Source organism: Humulus lupulus, chromosome 2, assembly GCF_963169125.1.
Source record: "Humulus lupulus chromosome 2, drHumLupu1.1, whole genome shotgun sequence".
Taxonomy (NCBI): Eukaryota; Viridiplantae; Streptophyta; class Magnoliopsida; order Rosales; family Cannabaceae; genus Humulus; species Humulus lupulus.
Genome location: NC_084794.1, coordinates 99,832,480 through 99,840,783, shown reverse-complemented (window position 1 = coordinate 99,840,783; position 8,304 = coordinate 99,832,480). Strand labels below are relative to the sequence as shown.

Below are 8,304 nucleotides of genomic sequence, written 5' to 3'. Positions count from 1 at the left end.
TTACTAATTAGAAGCACATAGAAAGAGCATGACTAATCCTATATACTATTAGCACAAGTAAATAGAGATGAGGATGAAAGAACATAAATGACTCAAAGTAGGGAAATAACATCACTAGCATATGAAATCATCCCTAACCTTCCTGGGAAGATTAGGCCATTATGCTCACGATTCTCACAAAATTCTAAGAAGAAAATATGAGAAGAAAGTGAGTAGAAATTTTGCTATAGTTTCTTTACTCTCAAAATTACATACAAAATGTGAAAGAAAAGTCCCCGTTTATAGAAGGAGAAAATGACTAAAAAGAAATTAAATTACAAATGGGGTCTACAAAATAAAATTGAACTATTAATAATAAAATATGATTTTGAAAAATCAAATCTTATTATTAATATTAACCTAGCTATTTTAGTGAATGGTCATTTTGTCATTTTTCTAAAACACCACAAAATGTGAGCTTTACAGCTCAAAATGGAAGGTTCAAGGCCCAATATGCATAAGAAAATGGGCTAATGGGTGGCTGGAATCTTGACCAAGTCGTGGCCAATAGAGGCACGTCACGTGTCCAGGTGGTGACAAGCTTGGGCCTAGGCTTGTTTGGGCTCATTTTGGGCCTAATTCCCTTAAAAAATGCAACTTTTTCAACTCTTTTTTTATTTTTGATTCTATCTTTCTTTTTCTTTATGCCAAAATACAACTTTAATTCCTACAAAATAACAATAAATTAAATCATAATAAAATATTTTCATTTATAAAATAAATTATATTAATTCCATGAAAATATTAATTAAACTTAATTTATTTTGACCATTAAAATCAATAAATATGCATTTTTCAGGACTAATCACAACCCCTAACCAGCTTATTGCTAGTCCCTAGCAATTCAAGCGAAAAAAATAAAATTATCAAGTTAAATAATCAACTCAAACCAATCAAAATCATATAAGCATTTTCAAAGTATCAGCAATAATTCAGAAATTACTATCGAAACTACTTCAGTTGCAATTCTAGAGTTGTGTGTGAGTGTGCACCAAACCATATTCGTTTTATCGCAAGTCATAACACAAATAGTATCGAAAATCTCAAAAGTATAAAAGTCTCAACTCCAAATTCCTCACGGGCATTGAAAGTATTTTTATGGGAAGGATCACACTCTTGGAGTTGGAAATGTAACAGTTTGTGCTCAAATGAGAAAAGAAAAACTTTTTAGGACAAGCAATTTGAACAAGTATTGATCACAAGATAGGCATATCAACTTATTGGAATTCAAATGACAAACAACCTTTGGGATTTGCATGAGAAAGCTCAAAGAACAAAATGGCAACTAACTAGAAATGATAAATAAGAAAAGGAAACTATTAATAATATATATTTTTTTATTATATATATTATACAATTACACAAAACGAAAATAATAATAGAAAGATGTTTTTTGACAACTATAAAATAGTGAAAGAAAAAAATGTTGCTATTGTTTTTCTTTCTTTTTTTTTTTTCATTTTTTTGTACTATGTTTTTCTTTTCCTTTTTTTTGTATTATTTTTTTTTCTTGACAAGAGGAAACACAAAAATGAAAGGAAATTACAAACAAAATAAAATAAATTGAACACAAATTTAAAAATTCTTACAAAGACTCATTCTTAAATGAAAAACATCCCTCTAGTAAATGTCATGTTTTAAATTCCAAAGATGTGACTTTACCAACTCAAATGATCAATACAAGTTCAAAAAGTTGTTTTCTCAACTCTCACAAATCACCAAGAAATGAAAAACTTTAAATTTGAAATTTCTCTCAACTATTTGTGTTAACAACCAATTTATCACATCTTTGGAAAGTGCACAAAAGAACTCTGAAAATCACTTCTTAATAGCTAAACATAGTAAAAACTGACTCAAACCAATAAGTTGTACTCATGCTTGGAAGATTTTGAAAAAAAATTGACTAAAAATTCAACATGACAATAGGATTTTCCAAATGAATGCTCACCACCCCCAACCATAAATCAGATAGTGTCCTCAATGTCAAAATGAATAATCAATGAAAAAGGTAGGGAAAGAGAACACCTGGATGATGACCATGTCTATGAGGCGAGAGGGTAAATAGCCTGATAACAATACCCCAAAACAAACAAAATACAAGAACGAAAAACATACAAAAATAAAAGAAAGATAGAAAAATAAAGATAATAATAAAAAAAACAAACAAACCATGCAGAATTTTAGAGTGTATAAATTGGGTCCTTAAGAAGGACCTCTTCAACATGACTCACACTCTCAATGTAATGCTTCAGTATTTGGCCATTGACGTTAAAAATTCTCCCATTGGTTGGGTCCTCGACCTCAACAGAACCGTTGGGAAATACTTGCTTCACTACAAATGGACCAGTCCATTGCGATCGCAGTTTACCGAGGTGCAAGTGCAAGCTAGAATCATACATATGCACTTTCTGATTTGGCTCAAAGTGTTTTCGCAGGATTTATTTATCATGAGCGATTTTCAATTTCACTTTATAAATCCTGGAATTGTCATATGCATCGTTTCTCAACTCCTCAATTTTGGAGAATTGGAGTTTGCGATTGATACCTGCAGCGTTCAGATCAAAGTTCAGGGCTTTGATGGCCCAATAAGCTTTATGCTCAAGCTCGACAGGTAAATGATAGGCTTTTCCAAAGACAAGCCGATAGGGAGACGTCCCAAGAGGGGATTTGAAAGCAGTGCGGTATGCCCAAAGAGTGTCTAGAAGACGTGTAGACCAATCTTTGCGGTCAGGATTTACCGTCTTTTTTAGAATGTGTTTTATCTCCGTATTGGCTAACTCAGCTTGACCATTGGTCTATGGATGATAGGCATTTGCAACTTTATGAAGTACACCGTACTTGCGCATAAGAGCTTCAAAAGATTTGTTGCAAAAATGAGTGCCTTGATCACTGATGATAGCGCGAAGAGTACCGAACCTTGATAACACATTTTCTTTCAAGAATTTGACAACTGTAGGGTTATCATTGGTTCGATAGGGTACAACCTCGACCCATTTGGAAACATAATCCACAGCGAGAAGAATATAAAGGTAGCCAAAAGAAGGTGGAAATAGTCCCATAAAGTATATCCCCCAACAATCAAATATTTCGATAACAAGAATTGGGTTCAAGGGCATCATGTGTCGACAGGATAAGGAACCTAACTTTTGGCACCTTAAACAAGAACGACAGAAGTCATTGGTGTCTTTGAACAAAGTGGGCCAGTAAAGACTGCATTGTAACATTTTTGCAGGGGTTTTCTTCATAGAAAAGTGACCACCACAAGCATCATTGTGACAAAAATTCAACACTCTAGACACTTCATCATCGTGGATGCATCTTCGCATGATTTTTTCGGGGCAGTACTTGAATAAGTATGAGTCATCCCAAAAGAAATTGCGCACCTCGACCAAAAATTTGCGTTTGTCTTGTGAACTCCATTCAGATGGGAGTTCACCTGTTACTAAGTAGTTCACAATGTGAGCATACCAAGGTAACTTAGTAACAGAAAGAAACTATTCATCCAAAAAATCATCATGAATAGGTGGACCATCAGCGGGATCGCTGAATTCAAGTTGGGACAAATGGTCCGCAACGACATTTTCAACACCTTTCTTGTCTTTGATCGTTATGTCAAATTCTTGCAAAAGAAGGATCCACCGTATTAATAGCGCCTTAGCATCCTTTTTGGAAAGGTGATATTTCAAGGCGTAGTAATTTGTGAAGATTGTAATAGGTGATCCAATTAAATAAGATCAGAATTTGTCAAGGGCAAAGACGACAACAAGCAACTCTTTTTCAGTAGTGGAATAGTTCATTTGAGCACTATTGAGAGTTCAACTTGCATAGTAGACAACAAAGGGTTTCCCCTCTCTTCGTTGTCCTAACACAGCTCCCACAGCAAAGTTGCTGGCATCACACTTGATCTCGAAAGGAAGACTCTAATCGGGTGACTGAATGATGGGAGCAGAAGTGAGTGAATTTACAAGCGTTCGGAATGATTCCTCACACTTAGGTGTCCATTCAAAAGTGACATCTTTGGCTAGGAGGTTGCTTAGCGGACGAGCAATCATTGAAATTTTTTGTATGAACCTCCTGTAGAAACCAGCATGACCAAGGAATGACCTAACATCTTTGACAGTCTTAGGAGTAGGCAGGTTGGAGATAAGGTCGACTTTGGATTGATCAACCTCAATTCCTCTTTCAGAAACAATGTGGCCTAAGACTATGCCAGAAGATACCATGAAGTGGCATTTCTCCCAATTGAGCATAAGTCCTTTCTCAATACACCATTTTAAAACAACTTCAAGATGAAGAAGACATGTGTCAAAGGAGTTTCCAAAAACGGTTAGGTCATCCATGAATACTTCCATTGATTTTTCAATCATGTCACTAAAGATGCTCATCATGCATCTTTGGAAAGTAGCTGGTGCATTACACAAGCCAAATGGCATACGCCGAAAAGCAAAGGTGCCAAAGGGACAAGTGAAAGTGGTATTATCTTGATCTTCTAATGCAATCTTGATTTGATAATAGCCAAAATAGCCATCAAGAAAGCAATAGAATGGATGACCAGCTACACGTTCAAGGATTTGATCAATGAATGGGAGTGGAAAATGATCTTTGCGGGAGGCGGCATTTAATTTTCTATAATCAATGCACATGTGCCACTCTGTCACAGTTTTTGTAGGGACAAGGACCCCTTTTTCATTTTGGATCACAGTGACACCAAATTTCTTGGGCACGACTTGAGTTGGACTGACCCATTTGCTATAAGCTACCAGGTAAATAATACCAGCGTCTAGCAATTTCAAAACTTTATTTTTTACAACTTCTTTCATTGTGGGATTCAGTCGCCTTTGAGGATCTCTTCGAGGGATAGCTTCATCCTCTAGATTGATTCGATGGGAGCAAATTAAAGGGCTAATATCTTTGATATCAGCAAGCGTCCAACCTATCGCAGATTTATGCATTCGCAGTAGCTCAAGTAACTACAATTCTTGAGAATTTTAAAGGTTGGACGAGATGATAAGTGGAAAGTTTCACCGTCTCCCAAGAAGACATGTTTCAAACCCTCAGGAAGTTGGGTCAATTGAACAATTGGAACCTCATCGGCTAAAGTTTTCGACTGTGCCCTCTCACGGGGTAGCTCTTCAATGCGAGGTTGCCAAAACTGAGTCCTTCTATTGCATGAGTCTATGTGATTTGATATTGCAAGAGTAGACTCAATAGAACTGGGACATTCATTTTGAGACAAAAGGAGGAGTTCGTCAAGATTATCGAAGTAGCTTCGCAATTGAACCTCCTCGGGAATTAAAGTGTCAATCATGAATGTTTGATAGCATTCATCATCTTTTCGGGGTTTTTTCCCAATGTTGAAGATATTGAATTCAAGAGTCATGTTTCCAAACAATATTTTCATTAGGCCATTCCGAAAATTGATCAAAGCATTTGCAGTAGCAAGGAATGGTCTTCCGAGGATAATAGGAATTTTAGACTCCATGTTTACCACAAATTGGGTATCAAGAATAAGAAAGTCCACGGGGTAATAGAATTTTTCAATTTGAACTAAAACATCCTCAACAATACCCCTAGGATTTTTGGTGGAGCGGTCAGCAAGCTGTAGCACAACAGATGTTGGCTTCATTTCTCCGAGACCGAGTTGCGAGTATACATAGTAAGGCATGAGATTTACACTCACGCCAAGATCAAGTAAGGCTTGGCTGACTTCATAGGTCCTAATTTGGAAAGAAATGGTGGGACAACCGAGATCTTTGTATTTCGGCGGTGTCTTTTTTTCAATCACCGTACTCACTTGCTCAGTCAAGAAAGCAGTCTTCTTGACATGATGCTTCCTTTTTGCAGTGCATAGATCCTTGATGATTTTGGCATGAGCCGGCACTTATTTTATGATGTGAAGCAAAGGAAGATTAATCTTCACTTGTGTCAAGTGCTCAAGGATTTCAGCTCGATTATCAGGAAGTTTCCCAACAGGTTTCAAAGCTTGAGGAAATGGTACTTCTGGAGAGGCATTGAGTGGTGGATTTTCGAGAATAACTTTTGGAGTACTATGGGTGGGTCTTGCAAAGTTTTACCACTTCTAGTTTTGGTGGAATTTACTTCCTTAACATTTTGATCATTAGAATTTGAAGATTGGGCCATGTGTTGGCCTTGCACATTGAATTTTGGTTGGGAAGGAAGTTTGCCTTTTTCCATAATGGCCAAGGATTCAGTCAATTTTGAGAATTGACATTTCATTTCCTTGATTTCTTCCATCATTTGGTGATTTATTTTTGATTGTTCCTCTATGAATGCATGAAGGCTATTATCGAGAGAATTTCGTTGTGGATGAGCATTGTATTGAGGTGCAGAATATGTCTTTGATGGTTGAAGCTGTTGCTCATTTCTCCATTGGCCTCCGGACGATTGAGCTTGGTCAGAATCTTGAAATTTTGGTGGTTTCTCCCACCAGGGTTGTACGTATGGGAGAATGGCTTGTTATATGCCCCTAAGGCATTGCATTGCTCCTCATAAACCCCCCTCATTTCATTAAAAGCTAAGCAATCCTTAGCTAAATGCTCCATTCCTCCACAAACAAAGCAAGGTTCTTATGATTCCCCTTGAGCAGTCATGGGCGGTTTTTGGCCATTTTTCTTCATTAAGACCTTAAACGACTTTTTCAAAGTTTCGAGTTGGGCCTTAACACTATCCTTTTCTCGAAGTTGATAGATCACAAATGGTTTGTGTTGGTTGGTGCTATCAGTAGCACTTGGACCAGTCTAGGTGTGAGGTTTTTTTGCGGTTTCTTCGAGATATTCAAGAGCATCGTCTGGCTCTTTTTTGAGGAATTCACTATTGCATAGAATTTCTACAAACCAGCCCTCACGACTTGTGAGGCCTTCATAGAAGTAACTGACCAAACGCCATGTCTCATAGCCATGGTGCGGGCACTGATTCAACAAATCTTTGAATATTTCCCAGACTTGATAGAACGTTTCATTGTCCTTTTGGAAAAATGTGAACATCTATCATTTTAGACTGTTGGTCTTATGGCTGGGGAAGTGTTTTAGAAAGAAGGATTTGGTCATTTCCTCCCATGTTCCAATAGACCTCGGTCTCAAAGAGTATAACCAACTTTTGGCTTTGTCCTTCAAGGAGAAAGGGAAGAATTTCAATCGCACAGAATCAGAATTTTTGGCTCGGTTATAGTACGTGGCTACTACCTCCTCGAATTCTCTAATATGCACGTATGGGCTCTCGTTTTCCATTCCATGAAATGTGGGCAAGAGTTGAATCATGCCGGGTTTAAAGTATAATGCGGGCATATTAGGAGGGAAGATAATGCATGAAGGCGTGGAAGTGCGAATATGATGGAGGTCGTCATTGAGAGTTCTTGGTTGGATTTCATCATTGCGAGCCATTACGAATGGATTATTATCAGCTAAGGTTTGTGGAGAAGCAAGATTGGTGGAAGGAGTTCCGGAAGGAGTGGTGGATGAATTGGAAGAAGTGGCACTAGAAGTTTCATGATGATTCATCCACTCTCGAAAATTAGAATTAGATTTATTTTATGTTTTTATTTTTATTTTTTAATTTTTTTTAATTTTTTGTTAAACTTGTTCCCAGGTAGATTTGGAGGTTTTGGGGTGATCTCCAACGCCTTACTAGAACTCCCCGAGGTTACTGAGTAAGTATGGTGGATCACAAGTTAACATTTTCGACCAAACAACCTTTAAGCTGAGTGAAATTGCTTATTTTGACAGAACAAGCTTGGTTTTCGTATAGTAATAAGTTCAACAATGTAATAGTGCAAATTTACATACTCGAAATGTTCCCAGGCCGATTGGGAAGGTTGCCAAGGTACCGCTTTAGACCCACACTTGCCTAAACAGAACTCCACGGGGTTCCCATGTAAGTGTGGGGGGTAACGCTATCACAAACCTTATTTAACAACCAATCTTTCTAGACAGAACAATATCGATTTCTACCATTTGTAATATTACACAATTGTTCCCAATACTAAGCGTTTTATGATTGAAATTTTATGAACAATTTTATGCAATTTAATGTTTTTTTTAAAACCTAAATTCTAAGGAAAACTAAGGCAAAGAAAAAGAAAAGCCTAAACTAAGGAACCTAAAGCAACAAAATAATAAATACAAAAATAAAATAAAGAAAATAAAATTGAAGTGAAGATAAAATAGCAAGCTTAATCCTTTTTTTTCAATATTTATTAAACTAAAAAAATAGAAAAGAAATTAAAAAAGAGAAATGGAATAAGAATTA

The 8,304-nt window shown here is 36.6% G+C and overlaps 1 non-coding gene across 1 annotated transcript; it reads left to right on the top strand.

Annotated features, from left to right (window-relative positions):
- The first annotated feature begins 6,951 nt into the window (after window positions 1-6,951).
- On the top strand, window positions 6,952-7,058 carry LOC133820237 (small nucleolar RNA R71). Its single transcript, XR_009886662.1, has one exon. It is a non-coding gene; the product is annotated as a small nucleolar RNA R71 (small nucleolar RNA).
- Window positions 7,059-8,304: the final 1,246 nt, after the last annotated feature.